General features: G+C 48.6%; 1 protein-coding gene across 31 annotated transcripts in view; it reads left to right on the forward strand.

The window, feature by feature from the left end:
- The first annotated feature begins 3,850 nt into the window (after positions 1–3,850).
- The window catches only part of NRCAM (neuronal cell adhesion molecule), a 287,175-nt gene continuing 275,452 nt past the window's right edge, over positions 3,851–15,573 (forward strand). For all 31 annotated transcript variants that reach the window (XR_006716213.1, XM_045494397.1, XM_045494401.1 and 28 more), the window contains exon 1: positions 3,851–3,955. The gene's annotated coding sequence lies outside the window, so the exon portion shown is untranslated. The remainder of the gene's footprint in view (positions 3,956–15,573) is intronic.

The raw sequence follows: 15,573 nt of genomic DNA on the forward strand, positions 1-15,573 counted from the left end.
AGAAGGAGCCTCAGTCTTTTTGTGACATCCCACTACTTTTGCCATATTACGTTCATTAGAAGTGAGTCTCGGCGCGCCTGGGTGGCGCGGTCAGTTAAGCATCCAACTCTCGGTTTCTGCTCAGGTCACAATCTCATGGTTTGTGAGCTCGAGCCCTGCTCCAGGCTCGGCATTGACAGCGTGGGTCTGCTTGGCATCCTCTGTCTCCCTCTCACGCATGCGTGCACACTCTCTCTTTCTCAAAATAAATTAATAAACATTAAAAAAAAAAAGAAGTGAGTCTCCAGTTTATGCTCAAGGGGAGGGGACTACACAGGACATATAGACGAGGAAGAGAGGATCACTGGGTGCCATCTAAGAAGCTGCCCACAATAACAACTCTGCTGTTTGACCATATTGGATTAGAATACCCCGATTCACATTGCACAGCCACAGGCTATTAAGACAGAGATGATACCCGTGCGAGGCACTCGTGTAGGAAACAATGTTATTATATTGCTGCCAGTGTTCCACTCTTTCCTACCTAGAGTTCCACCAGCTTTCCTGCGAGTTTGGCCACCGGAGTCAAAGAAATGCTCCTGGTCACCACCAGAATCACAGAATGACAGACTTAAAAAAAAAAAGAGTATCTGTCCTCACCTAGCCTGGCTCCTTCATTTCTCAGTGTGGAGCCAGACTGAGAGGAAGTAACTCACTCCCAGACGCACGGCCGGGTCCTGGCATAGCCGGGTCCATGTTAGGTTTCAGTGAACTTGGCCTTGGCTTTAGGGCAGGGCCATCGCACTGCCTCCTGCGGGAAGCCGGACGCATGGATGGACAATTAGGACGGAAAATGAAATGAGAGACGGTAGCAGGGGAAGAGCAAAGGAGAGCGAAGTTTCTGAAGAAGAGAAGCAGGACTATGGAGGAGGAAATGGGAGGAAACCGGAAAGGCTGATCACTGCTGGTACCACTGGGGGGCTCCATGGCTTTCTGATGTCGCTGCTTGGAGGCAGAGAAATTCTGAAGCACCCACCAAAACAAACTTTGAGGGCACTGTCACTGAAAGGGGGGCAGAGAGCTGTGGTTAAGAGCGTGGACAGAATGCGCCGGCCGGAATCCCAGCGGTTTGTGACCTCTGCAGGTTACTTAACCTCCCATTTCCCCCAGAGCTGTTTTCCTCTTCTGTCTTTGCTCGTTTCCTGAATAGTATGCACTCACTTAGCAAACACCTGATCAAACAATTGCTTTTCCAACTAGAATCTGCTGAGTACCTGCTGAGTCCCAGACTCTACTGTGCTATATAGGTTGACCCTTAAAATAACTCTGTGTATGAAGTATTGCTATTCTACCTGTCGAGATAAGGAAAAGTCAAGAAGCTGCCACTTGCCTGAGACTCCCTTCCAGAACCTCAGTACCTCTGCATTGCAGGCCGCCTGGACGGCATCGGGACCGACCTGGACCTCACCGGGACCGCTCAGTGTCTACCTCGACCTGATGTTGCCCGCAGGGCTGAGGCGTGAAGGAAAGAACGGTTCCACGCAGAAGTTGGAATTGTTGTTTCAGGATGGTCCTTATGCGGTTGTCACACTAGAGGATACAGACAGTCCTGCTTCAGTGCCCACTGGGACAAACTGCTACACAAAACGAGGGCAAGAACTGGAGATGGCAGAGTGCCATCTTCCCACCACATCCTTGCCCTGGAAAGGAGAACGCTGACAGTGGCTGGGGTGAAGGGGCACCCCTGGGGCAGGTGGGCGCAAGGCAGAGGACACGCGGGAAACCCCAGGACTCTCAGCAATGACTGGGGTGAGGAGGGGGTTGATGGGTCTTGAAGTCCTTCACACGGGTGGGAATGAGGAGGCGGTGAGATTGGAGTATTGTGATTATCTGTGGGTCCATTTGTGTTGGGTAGGAAATAAGGTCACACAATAATAAATGACAGATTGTCCTCCAAGAAGGGACATCTTGTATAGTCAGACATGTAATCGTAACGATGCGACAGGTACTATTACAGCTAAACACACAGGGACTCAGGAAAGACTTCACGGAGGAAGTAACAACTGAGCAAGTCTGAGAGATGAACAAGTTTACCAGATGGAAAAAAAAAATGGAGGAATATTCTAGGTAAGAGGAGTCTCCTGTGCAAAGGCTTAGAATGAAAGCAATTCTTCTCACTGGAGGATGGAGACAGAAGTTAGAGCAGATCGTGAAGGAGCCTGCCAGGAGTTCTGGAAGTTATTTTATAGGCAACAGAGAACCAGGCCAAACTTTGAAATAAGGGTATCATGAAAGCACATTCCTCTTTCTTCTTCTTCTTTTTCTTCTCCTTCTCCTTCTCCTTCTCCTTCTCCTTCTCCTTCTCCTTCTTCTTTTTGAAAGGTCATTCCAAAGGAAATTTGGACAATTCATTGAGAGGTGAGAGGTAGTGGGTAAAGATCAGGGCCAGAAGAGGGATGAAACTAAGCAAAGACCCCATAGTCAGCGATGAGAACACGGGTTCAGAAACTGTGGTTTCAGGAACAGGAGGTTCTGGGTGCCTGGAGCATATCAGGCAGTGGGAGGAGGAGAGGGTGGTATTAGCAGAAGGAAAAGAAGGCTGCTCCCCTGTGTGTGTGGGTGGGTTGAAGTGGCAAGTTCAAACTCAAGTTAGAGTAGAGCAGAGGAGTAGTCAGGGCCTGGAACATCGCCCTTGCGCCTTTTTTATTCCCGAATCCCTTCCCTAGTCCTGGGGCCCAGGAGAGGAGCCTGGGGGTGGAGAGAGGAGAGGAGGGGCTTCACAAATGTTTTCCTGAGTGACACTAGAGAAGGAAAAAAACTCCATTCTCCAGCTAAGCCTTAGTGAGAGTTGGAGAACACAGTAAATGGTCAACCGGTCAAGCCGTGTGATGCCTGGCGGTTGGGAGGGAAGCTCTCAGAGGTCAGGCTGCAGACCCGAGATGACTGATGACCTTGAGTACCAGGCTAAGAAATCCTGGACCCCATCTAGGGTATAGTGGAGAAGGGCCTCCCGAACATACTACACATTTAGAAAACCCTCTTTTTTTCTTTTTTCTTCCTTCCTTTCTTTCTTTCTTCCTTCCTTCCTTTCTTTTTTTTTTTTTTTTTTTTCCTTATAAATGGTTCTCCATAAAGCTTCCAAATCTGAAACTAAGCAAATGTGAACTAATCCTATTGCCTGGAACCAGAAGACCCAATTCCTACCGCGAATAGACAGCACCTACCTTACACTGAATGCTCGCTCCACTTTCTGGGGGCTGTTTGGAAAGAACGGTTGCAAAAAAATAAATAAATAGAAGTAAACAAATAAAAATATCCCCCCCCCCCCAATTCACCAATCTCACCCATCCAACTGGTGAGTTTCGAAGAAATTCAATGCTTCCCAAGGAGAAAATGAAAAGGCCATAGACCTCAGACAGAAACCCACACCCATGAGAGCAGCATTTAAAGACCGTCCGTTTTCTGGAACGTCTCCTGTAGCCAAATCCCTGCCGCCCCTCCGTGCCCCCCCCTCCCCCGACCCCGACAACTACCGCCACACACGCTTGGCGGGGTGAGGGCGCGGCATCCCAGGTGAGGGGGCCACCCGGTCCCCGAGGCGCCGGCGGCCTGAGCCCATTCGTCGCCGCCGCAGCCGCAAGGGAGGGAGGGGCCGGGCCAGCCGGGGAAGGGCGGGGGACGCCGGGGAGGCGAGCGCGGCGGGGGTAGGACGCTAAAGCGAGCGACCGGGAGGCAGAGCGCGGCGCGGGGCGGGCGCGCAGGGGCGGGAGCGGCGGGGGCGCGCGCCGACGCGGGGCCAGCCCTGCTTCGCCCGGGTCGCGGGCGGACGCGCGCCGCAGTCGGAGCCTCAGACGCGCGGCGCAGGGGACACCGCGGGGCCGCCGGAGGCCACAGCTCCGTCGGGAACGGACAACGTCCGCGCTCCGGGGAGCCGGGCGGCCGCGCCGGGGCTGAGCGGTGGGCGCGGCGGAAGAACGTGAGTAGCTCCGTGCGCGTCCGGCGGTGACACTCGGTCCTGCTCCGGGGAGACGGCTGGAGCGGAGGAGGGCACCGGGGGACTGCTGTGTTGTCACTCGGACGCCGGCCCGGGGTTCAGCAGAGCGCCCTCCCGGCTGGCAGCGCCGCGCCGCTCTCTCTGCGGCGGGGCGAACCTGGTGGCCAACTCCCTTCCAACCCTCAGGCCTCGGACGCGCCCGCGGGCGCCGAGCGGGGTGGAGGGGGACGGGCGCCCGGGCGGGGACTCGCCGAAATGCGGCAGCCCTGGCTGGCTCGGGCGGGCCCTTCACCTCCTCCAGTCTGTGGACAACTTCTGCATCCGCGCCCCGCGCTTTCCGGGAAGCCCTGCCTGGGTTCCCTGGGTGGCCAGTTGGGCCTGGGGAGGCTGCCGGGGCCGGCACGGCGGCTTCCCCGCCATGCACGCGAGGGGCGTAGGGTGTCACGCCACGGTGCCGGCGGGACGTGGAGCGCAGGTGCCGGGCCGGCGCGCACCGGCGGGTGCGCGTCCGGGTCCCCGCGGACACATCTGGGCGTGGGCTTTGTTCGGATGTGATCACACCTGCGCCGATCGCCGGGCTCCAGGCCGAGCCGACCTCCACTCTCGCCGCCCCAGGGGAGAACTCGGGGAATCTGGGGGAAAGGGAGAGACCGCAAAAGCAGCAGGGTGGGGGCTTTCCGGGGGTTTGTTGGCCCTACAGGTGCGAGTCCTCGGGGTCCCGGCGCTCCGCCCAGCCTCCGGGGGCTGGGACTGTTGGGGCTGGCCCACCGGGGTTTGGGACTGGCCCAGAAGAGCCCGTTCCCTGCCCGGGCTCCCGGTAGTGGGCTCTGGCAGCCGTTTGGCTAGGGATGCTGTGTTGAGCCGGGAGTGACTGCCGGCTCCGGAGCATCCATCTCGCCGCCAGCGCCATCTGCGCCGTGCGCCGCCCCCGGCCCCCTCCTGGCCGCGCGAGTGGGCGCCGCCGAGTGCCGGTCCCCGGCTGCTCGCCGGCTCGGCGGTTCCCGGCCCGCAACTCCCCGCGCCCAGATGGGACCGGGGGTGGCGCGGTCGAGTGAGCCGGGGACTCGTCATCACTCCTGGAGCGGTGTACCCTGGGCAGCAGGCGCCGCCAGAGGGGTCCTCGGGCCCCGCGGGGCCGGTGAGCCGGCCGCTGGCCTTCCCTCCGGATCCCCTCCCCTGTAGTCCGCTCCGGGCCCTCGGCCGCATCCTCGGTCCCCCGCACGCTCGGGGGGCCGCCCTTGCGCAGCTGCCGACGCCGAGGGAGGGCGCCGAGCGGGGGCGTCTCCTTCCACCCAGCCTCTCTCTTGCCCTCCGCGGAGCTGTTTGTCCTAACAGGGAAATGTTCTTTTCCTTCTCGGTCCCGCATGGTTAACGCGCAGAGATGCAGGTCTGAGAGGCTGGGCCCTTCCTCGCCCGAGGCTCTTGCAGAGAAGTGATGGAGGCGAGTGTAATGGGGCAGGAGGCTTGCGTTCTGCACCAGGAGCTCCCCCTGGGGCTGTCAGCAACGCGGCAGCTACTGAAGGCAGACCTTTGGAGGCTGGGCTGCTTTGGTTTGGGACTGCTTGAGGCTAACCATGCCCTGTTATTAAAATATTGTAATAATAGCTCAAGAGTAAAGGAGACTTTCCGGAAGTCCTGAAATGGGTTTAGACCACTGGATACTTTCCTCTTTAATGGTAATGAGAGTCCACGTTGTTTTGAGAGCTTCAGATGTACCAGGCGCTGTGCATGGTACACCTATCATCTTCTTTAATTTCCACAACATATGAGTACCCTTTTCTTAAAATTAGGAGACGGAGACTTGAGAGGTCAGTTAACTTTCCCAAGGCCACATAGCTAGGAAACAGAGGAGGGGAGTGGGGGGCAGGAGCAAGGGTGAGTTTTGCCCCTACACTTTACTATCCCAGACTGTGAAAATGGGGACTTTTTGGAGGCTTACCGCATTAGTTTAGGGGAAGCCCAAAACCACCAAGTGATCAGGGACATTATAAGGTCATTCAGTTCTGACTCCCACAGACCTCACAGTAGCAGGCGCTACTGTAAATCAGCAGATTGTATTGTGGAATAGCCTTTTATTGCCTCGTATTGCCCTGGAATTCCTTTACATGTTCTTTTATTCTTGTTCGCTTTTAAGTGCCCTGCTGTTTGCCTAGCCAGTTACAGTCACCGGACTGTTCTTAGTGACGAGATGCCTCTGTGATTACAGAGAGGCTGAGAGGTTCCTGGAACATTGCAACTTTTCAGAAAACTTTTTTCTTTTTTTAATTTTAAGAAAAGGCAAACATTTCCATGTGGCAAATGTTTCTAGTAGGCTCCCCAGTCCTGAATCTCCTTTGTACACTCCTTTGACTGCAGATTTACTCCTCAAATTGGATGTTGAATTTGAATAAGACCCTACTATGACATCTTAGGAAAGTATCCGATATCCTGAGTATTTGACTGTGTGGTGCATTTACAAAGATGCTGCATATTAACTCGTAGAAACAAGAATTTGAGCTAAAGTGAGATCAGCTGTTCCTGGAATAGCCTTCAGCATGTTTGTAATTGTGAATTCATTGTGCATTCTTTAAACATTTTTTTAATGTTTTTATTTATTTTTGAAGGAGAGAGAGAGAAAGGCAGAGCATGAGTGGGGGAGGAGCAGAGAGAGAGGGAGACACAGAATCCGAAGCAGGCTCCAGGCTCTGAGCTGTCAGCGCAGAGCCCGATGTGGGGCTCGAACCCACAAACTGTGAGATCATGACCTGAGCCAAAGCCAGACGCTCAACCGACTGAGCCACCCAGGCGCCCCTCATTGTGTATTCTTAATCCTACTGACTCATGGTCTTCTTTCAGCCTGCTTTGTACTTTATTGCAGGAAAGTTGCAAAACATTTCACATCATCCAGGAATTTGAGAGCTGTAAGAGAACACTGTATCCAAATGTTTTGGTTTCTGAATGAGTACAATGGGGTGCTGAGAGGTCACCCAGCCACCTAATGCCGGGTAGTGATGAGGTCTTTGGACTGAAGGCCAGTCTCCCCACGTGATATCATTTCGTTATTGCAGCAGTGACAGTAAATGAAAAGCAAACTCATCTTTGGAAACGGTACTTCCTGTGAGGCTGATGTGGCCGCAACAAGGATAGCTGGGGGTATAAGTGCTTCCGAAGCAGGAGAGGGTACTGTACCTGGGCTACAGAAAACTTCCTAAAGGATCATTGCGAATAATGTTTTCATGTAGGTGTAGTTTTCCTTGTACAACTGGCTGGATAGAAACAGAAATGGCAGGGGCGCCTGGGTGGCGCAGTCGGTTAAGCGTCCGACTTCAGCCAGGTCACGATCTCGCGGTCCGTGAGTTCAAGCCCCGCGTCGGGCTCTGGGCTGATGGCTCGGAGCCTGGAGCCTGTTTCCGATTCTGTGTCTCCCTCTCTCTCTGCCCCTCCCCCGTTCATGCTCTGTCTCTCTCTGTCCCAAAAATAAATAAACGTTGAAAAAAAAATTAAAAAAAAAATGGCAGATAATGTATTTGCATGTACGAAGGAGCTATTTAATGGAACCCCACAGGATGCTTTTTCTGATGAAGAAATACTTTAAGTCATTCATTCATTCATTCATTCATTCATTCATAAATATTTACTGAATGGATAGTCTAGTGTCCTAGACACTGCAGTTCCTGCCTTCAGAGATATTAAGTTTCATTTTTATTTTGAGAGAGAGAGAGAGAGAGAGGGAGGGAGGGAGGGAGGGAGAGAAAGGGCACATGCATGGGCAAGGGGCTGAGAGAGGAGAGAGAGAGAATCCCAAGCAGACTCCATGCTGCCGTAGAGTCTGAAGCGGGACTCGATCCCACAAACTGAGATGAAATTGAGAGTTAGTGCTCAACTGACTGAGCCACCCAGGTGCCCCCAGGGAGATTAGTTCCAATGATAACATTAGAAGTATGGCTGCATACTTCTGCACACAGACTCTTTTTTCACATATCATAAATGTACAGCTTGATGAACTTGCTCAAACTGAACACATGGGTGTAACGAGTGCCCAAATCAAGGAATAGAACATTGGGAACATCTGAGAAAGTCCTCTTGTGGCTCCCACCAGTCATCGCTCGCTCCCTTAAGGGTAAGCACTGAGCCTTATCTGAAGGGTAAGCTGTTTCCCTGAGATTCTCACCAGGAAATCAGAAGGTCTTTGTTCTAGTCAGCTGGGGCTGCCATAACCAAATACCATAGACTGAGTGGTGTAAGGAACACAACTTTGCTTTCTTCAAGTTCTGGAGTTGGGAATTCTGGGATCAGGGCACCAACATGGGCAGGCTCTAGTGAGGGCTGTTTCCCTGGCTTACAGATGACCATCTTCCTGCTGTGTGCTCACACATGCTTTCCTCGGTGGATGTGCACCGAGATCTCTCTCTTCCTCTTCTTATAAGGCCACTGATGCTATTGGATTAGGACCACATCCTTATTACCTCAGTGAACCTTAATTACCTCCCCAGAGCCTTATCTCCAAATACGGTCACATTGGGGGTTAGGTCTTTCACATACGAATTTTGGGGCCCACAGTCCAATCCATAGCAGTCCTGATTTGCTCGCCTCCATCAGCAGCCTGTGGAGTCTCATCCCCACTTCCAAAGACCAGTTTCCAGCTGACAAGTATGGTAGCTGAAAACAAGGTGAACTAGAAATATAGAGTTTCTGTAGTCTTCTCTAGAAGTTTTATGTGTTTGCATCCAAATGCTGCTTTAGGTCAGCCCTGAACTGCTGAGGTGATTGGCGAAAAGGAAGTAATTTGGAAATGATTAAAAAATTATTAAATGCTTTTTAGGTGTATTTTCCTTCCCCTGCTGAAGGAGCCCTGAACCTTTCTGCCAGGTGAGGACAGAGGACACCTGGGGATCTAGGGGCAAGAACAGAGTGGCTAACTTTATCCTTTGTCCGCCGAGGCAAATGAAAAGCCCCTTTAGTTTTGAAGAGTCTCTCTTACCATCAGGACTGAAGTTTCTAAGAATAGGAAAATGTGCCAAAACGAATTGACGAACGGTTCGTTTTTCCGCTTAAAATGTGAAGGAGGAGGCTACATGAGGAAGCTACAGGAACAGCTCTACCTCCAATATCAGGTTGTCTTTAAATTGGGGAGCGGGGCGCCTGGGTGGCTCAGTCGGTTAAGGGTCCGACTTCAGCTCAGCTCATGACCTCGCAGTCTGTAAGTTTGAGCCCCGTGTCAGGCTCTGGGGTGACAGCTCAGAGCCTGGAGCTGCTTCAGATTCTGTGTCTCCCCCTCTCGGCCCCTCCCCCGCTTGTGCTTTGTCTCTCTCACTCTCAAAAATAAATACACATTAAAAAAAAAGATTTAAATGGGGGAGCAAATGTCATGTATTTATTGAAAATGTGATGGTTTCGCCAAGCCACTCTTTTATTGTGATAACGGCTCTAACCATTTTTAACTATGTAATTTAGTGGCATGAAGTACTTCAAGATGTTTCCCAACCATCACCGCTGTCCATCTCCAGAACTTTTCTCACCTTCCCCAGCTATAATAACTCAATCCCCATGAAGCAATAACTACCCATTCCTCCTCCTCCCAGGCCCTGGCAAGGATCATTCTATTTTCTTGTCTGTGAATTTGACCATCCTCAGTACCTCGTACAAGTGGGATCCCACAGTCTGTGTCCCTTTTGTGACTGGCTTATTTCACTTAGCATGATGTTTTCAAGGCTCCTCCATGTATCAGAATTTCCTTCCGTTTGAAAGCTGAATAATATTCCGTTGTATGTAATACCACGTGAAAAAAAATTTCATTCGTCTGTCAATCATTTTTTTAAAAAATTCATTCATCTGTTGGGCTGTTTCCAGTTTGGGGCTATCGTGAAGAGTGCTGCTATGAACATGGGTGCACAAATACCTTTTTGAGTCATTGCTTTCAGTTCTTTTGGATATATGCCCAGAAGTGGGATTTCTGGATCGTAAGGTCAAGGCATTGTTTCAATTTTTTGAGGAACCACCGTACTGTTTTCTGCCGCAGATTTACCATTTACATTCCCACCAAGAGAGCACAGGGTTCTGGTTTCTCCACGTATTCACCAACCCTTATTTTCTGTTTCTTTAAAATTTTTTTTACTATTTATTTATTTATTTTTGAGAGAGAGACAGAGACACATAGAGCATGAGTGGGAAGGGGCAGAGAGAGGGAGACACAGAATCTGAAGCAGGCTCCAGGCTCTGAGCTGTCAGCACAGAGCCCAACATGGGGCTCGAACTTATGGACCACGAGATCATGACCTACGCTGAAGTCAGACACTTAACCAACTGAGCCACCCAGGCGCCCCGATTTTCTGTTTTCTTGACAATAGCCATCCTAATGGGTGGAAAGAACTATAGCTGTTACTCTTTAAAGTTATAAATTAATATACTAATTAACTTACTAATATACTATTAATATATCAATTAATATACTAATATACTATGTGTCATGAACAAGGGTTTCACGACATCTTCTAACTTACTGTTTTAATTTTTTTAATAAGGAGATGCATGGTTTTTTTAAAATCTTTTTTGAAAGAGAGAGAGAGAGATAGGGTGCAAGTAGGGGCTCGAACCCACGAACTGTGAGATCATGACCTGAGCCAAAGTCGGATGCCTAACCGACTGAGCCACCCAGGCGCCCCAGGAGATGTATGGTTTTTAACGAGTAAGGATTGACCCCGTACTTTGCATAGAGCATGAAATAGATGCTACGGAACACGTGTGTCATCGCCCAGGCTAAGCCAGCACTGGTGAAGGACATTCATGTTATTTTTTTTTAATGTTGAATTAGAGCATACATGTCTGTAGCACAGCTGGGTGAAGTGGCCTTGCTCTGAGGCTAGATGAAATACTAGTATGCTTTTATTTTACAGAGAAAAATAACATTCGCATTTTAACCCAGATCAGGAGCAAATTCGCCTCATATCTGCAAACAGATAGGAATATCCTATTTAGGGATGTACTGGACTTGTGAACTGCAGGTCTGCACTGGGCATTTCTCCCTACCATTGAATCTTCAAAGATGACAGTATAAACCCTCACTACCCAATTATCATTGCTTAGCTGAGCTAATAAAAAAGATGCGGTGTCAACTTAATTGACCTATTTTACTGGCCTACAAGATTGGAATTTCAAATTAGAAAAAGGTAGTTTGAAAAGTCTGATGGAGGGCTTCCTGCAAGTAACTGAAAAGCTAGCGAATCTAAGAAATGCTGGTGGTAAAGGGAACAAATTTACAAAGGCTAGTGCTCGTCTGCTGCACATACTGTCCAAATGGCTTATTCAGTTCAGAAACAGGAGTGATGAATGCAGCTTGTCTTGTGAGCTCTCTGATCTGCTTCCACAATGCCGTGCCTTAAAAGCACTGTTGAACTCACACGAGAGTGGAAAAGGTAGTTATTATCAGACGAAAGGATCCTTTCTAAAATTCTTTTTTTAATTGACCTGTAATCAACATACAACATTTTATTAGTTTCATGTGTACAACATAGCGATTTGATGCTCGGAGACATCTGAAATCCTTATTAAGTGGTGATAGGGCTGGAAAGAATTGTTTGAACATTATCTATCTATCTATCTATCTATCTATCTATCTATCTATGCATCTATCTGTTCATGTGTATATTTAAATTTTATGATGTGTGTCGTATATTGGTTCGAAACCCACTGTAACCACAAACACATATTCCCAAGGCAATCTGAGGGAATCCTGTAGGAGGTCTTCTACTGTGTAATATGCAATGAATTCGATTTATCTTTCTCAAGTGGGCTGAGAGCATTCAAAAAATTCAGTATATGTATTCAGTATGTAGTGATCTTTTCTCCAAATTTCAACTTTAAAGCAATTTCATGCCACTTTTAGATGACCTTGACATTTGAACGGCATGATTTACAAGCATACATTTTTGCCAAACACGACAAGCTCATGTTGAACGCCATTAGCAGATTCTCTCCAAGGGGAGGGGAAAGGAAAAAAAAAGGACTAATCTCCCATTAATTATGCCGTAAGGTAGAAGCGGACTGTCGAAAAAGAGTTTCATCCTAGAGTTTTCTTGGGCCCTGAGGAAGGATGGCTTGCAAGCAAAAGCTGCTGCCTTCCAAAGCCTGTGCGGCCTTTTAGTCCCTCACCTCAATAGAGAGCTGAAGGGACAAAAGTGAACAAAAGAGGCCTGTTTTGCCTGCCCCACTTGCTGGGCTGTTGTCTTGGCCCTTTTCAGCGAAGGAAGAGGAGGGGGAGCCGGGTCAAAGTTGAAGAACAGTGAAAAGGAATTCAAGCTTCATGTCGAAATTTGAATTATAGCTTCAGTTTGAGTGCCGAGTAGATGAGTGTGAATTGAAATTTCTGAATCTGTGCAAGCTTAAGTGACAGATGGTGTTGGAACAAGGTCCGTAGGGGCTGGATGGCGTATCCACAAAAGTGGCATGCCCGAGCGAGGCACTCGGTAAACATCTAGTTAACCGACGAAAGTTTGAAAACTGTAGGAAGGTGCAGTTCGGTGCCGTTCACTGCATTAAGACATTGGCCTGTGTGAATCCGGGGAGGCCTCTGCGTCTGGCGTGCACTCGGATGCACTTGTCCCCCCTAATTGCATTGCAAATAGTCCTCTTTCCCCTGGAGTATCTACTGGAATAAATACAGAAATGCCCAGTCAGCTCCCCATGTAAAATGTCATTACAGGGTTTTGGTATCGACCACAGATTGTTTTGATACATGACAAGGTAGATAAGTCTGCCCTACATATTGGCGAAGCCGTGTTTTTTCCCACGTGATTATATCTGGGAAGCGTGATTTCACCTTTCTGCTTCCGGTGGGGGTCCATCACGGTTCCACTTGCTACTGAAGTTTTTAATACGGCACATGGCACCCCATTCAGTTCGCTAGGCCAGCATCTGATTTAAAGCATTTCTGAAAGAGAAGTTGGCTGTGGGTATAGCCAGAATAATAAAACAGCTCCTGGTGAGGTCGAGCTTACTGAAATGTAAGCGAAATCAAAAATAATTTGGGATACTTTGAAATGCTTCCTGGCGTTCCATGAAACCATAATTGGAAAAATTTTGCTTTGGTATCTTTGACCATTCAGATGACTTGATGACATAGTTTTTTGTCCTGATGTTGGTAGCATGATGGGCAAAAGCCACTTTTTATGTCATTCAATACGTTCAAATATTTCTGTTTTTAGAGAAAGAACATTGACATGGCAGCAACATAAAAAATTAGTAGATATTCAGAGATAATTAAAACTGTAATATAAACAAAAGCAAGTTCACTTCAGAATTGACTGTCTTAATTTATAGCATGTGTTGTAGTTTACATAAATTGTGATACATCATATGTCTCACAAATTGTAATAGCTGGAATACTTTATTTTTTAAATGTTTATTTATTTTGAGAGAGAGAGAGAGAGAGAGAGTGAGCAGGGAAGGGGCAGAGAGAGAGGGAGTCAAGCAGGCTCCACGGCCATCAGTGCAGAGCCCAATGCAGGGCTCGAACTTAAGAACCATGAGACCATGACCTGACCCCAAACCAAGAGCTCGACGCTTAACCGACTGAGCCACCCAGGCACCCCGGTATAGGGTTTTTTAAATTCCATGGCTATTTGTTTCTAGTAACAGTTACCCTGACGCCAATTTAGAGTGGAAGGTAAAATATATCAAGGGTTGATTGCTGTCCTAGGACCATAAAGGGACCCATTAAGCAGCAGGGAGTCGGTGAGTTCATGGTCGGTTTCGTTTGCTGGGACTGGGGCTGGAGGAGCCAGAGATCAGCGAGGGTGAGAGGGATTCAGAGGGCCTGAAGGCTCAGGTGGGTAATGAGACATCCTGGAGAAGTGTCCTACAGCACAAGGTCCAAGAGAGATTATAAATAATGAGGAGTGAGGAAAGAGCCCCCCTCTAAAGGTAATAACTTAAAATCTGAAAGAAAGAGAAAGGGACAAGGATAAAAATGTTTGCGGTGACGTCTTGACAAACGGAGAATAGTCTCCATTTCATAGCATCCAATAGGAAATACTTTAAAGAGATGTTTTCTTGTGGTACTTCAGGTCATTGAAATCATTTGACATCATGAAATAGAAATAGCGTATAAATCACCCTGCAAAAATGAAATATGATAATACCCATGCACTGAAAAGAAATGCATTGAGAAGACCTTACTAAGAGTCAAAGCTAGTATTTTTTCAGAATAACAGGAAAATTCTTAGATCATCTCACCTCTGCAGCTATTTTGTGCTTTTATATACAGATGGCCCCAGCTTGAGAAAATTAGAGATATAAAAATGGGAACTTGCCAAACACATTTGGGATGATATTCATGTTAAACAGGATTCTTTGCTTTGCACAAGGTTTATGTGAACTTGTAACTCAGCAAAGTTCATTTCAGGAGCAGCTTTTCGGGGATCTCAGAGTAGACAGATTATTCTATCTCCTCAAAGAGCGTAGTGTAATTGACACCAAGTGAAACCCAATCAAATGTGTCTAAATACAAATCCGGAAAGAGGGAGACAGGTGGTAAATGAAGAAAAGTACCTTGCTTGTATGAAAATACTTGATATTTGCGGCAGATAACATTGAGAGACCAAGTCTCTTTTGGTAAAAGGAAGCAGAAAACAAAATACTCATCCAGGCAAGAAAGGCATTTTTGGCCTTGCTCATAATAGAATTCTGTCAGCTTTCCCCAGGTTCGTGACTGTGGAAATCCAGACCCCTTCTGTTCCATGAGGAGCCTGAGCTGTGTTTCCTGTTGTGCATGGTGGTGTGTCTGGAAGGGTCCCAACATTTGATGAATGAGTGAATGCAAGAATGAATGACAGAGTACACGAATATTGCAAAATGTCAAGAGGATTTTTTTTTTGTCAGAGGGAATTGGGGAGTTTTGTCCTCGGACCTGGTTCGAAGATACAGACGCCGTCTAGACCACGGGAAATCAAACGTTCATAATTTCAGGCCTGGATTTTGTATGATTGTAATTTGCTTCCTGGTTCTAAATTAGGCAGTCGAGCAGGCAGGTGAAATCATTCAATCCAGAAGGGTACCATTTTTTAAATTGCCGCCGTGGAGCCCTAAGTGACATCTTTGTGACCCCGAAGAGTTGCTCTGTAATTTTCTACCTTTGCTCACGGCAGATGATTCCGGATTTGCACAGACCTTTCCTTTCCCTTCAGAGTCTGAGGCTGGTGCTTGTCACCTCCCCCTGGAGGTCTCTGGGTGGCTGCACACTGATTGAGTGAAGCACTTTCTAAGATTGCTTTCCGCCACCTGAATGTGAAGAAATCAGAAGTGGGGCACACAGGACAGAGATCAAAAGTGGTAAGGCCGGGGTGTGAACCAGACCAGAGAAGCACGCAGGCTGTGGCTTTGGAAGCCAACCTTCTCTCCTTTTGGGTTGGCCGCAGACTGCTCCTACCTGCTGTGTTCTCTATATTCCTGCATGTGCACTGACTTACAGCATGGTCTCCCCCAACCAGTTAGTGGATTGTACAGGGACTGGGTTCAAGGCAATGGGGCCATGTTTGAGAGACACGTAGGGAAAAATTGTATAGGTGTGAAATTCATAATTAATTCAAGTTTGAGAAGTACCAGGCTACTCTGCAAAGACTAAGGAA

This window comes from Leopardus geoffroyi, chromosome A2, assembly GCF_018350155.1.
Source record: "Leopardus geoffroyi isolate Oge1 chromosome A2, O.geoffroyi_Oge1_pat1.0, whole genome shotgun sequence".
Lineage (NCBI taxonomy): Eukaryota > Metazoa > Chordata > Mammalia > Carnivora > Felidae > Leopardus > Leopardus geoffroyi.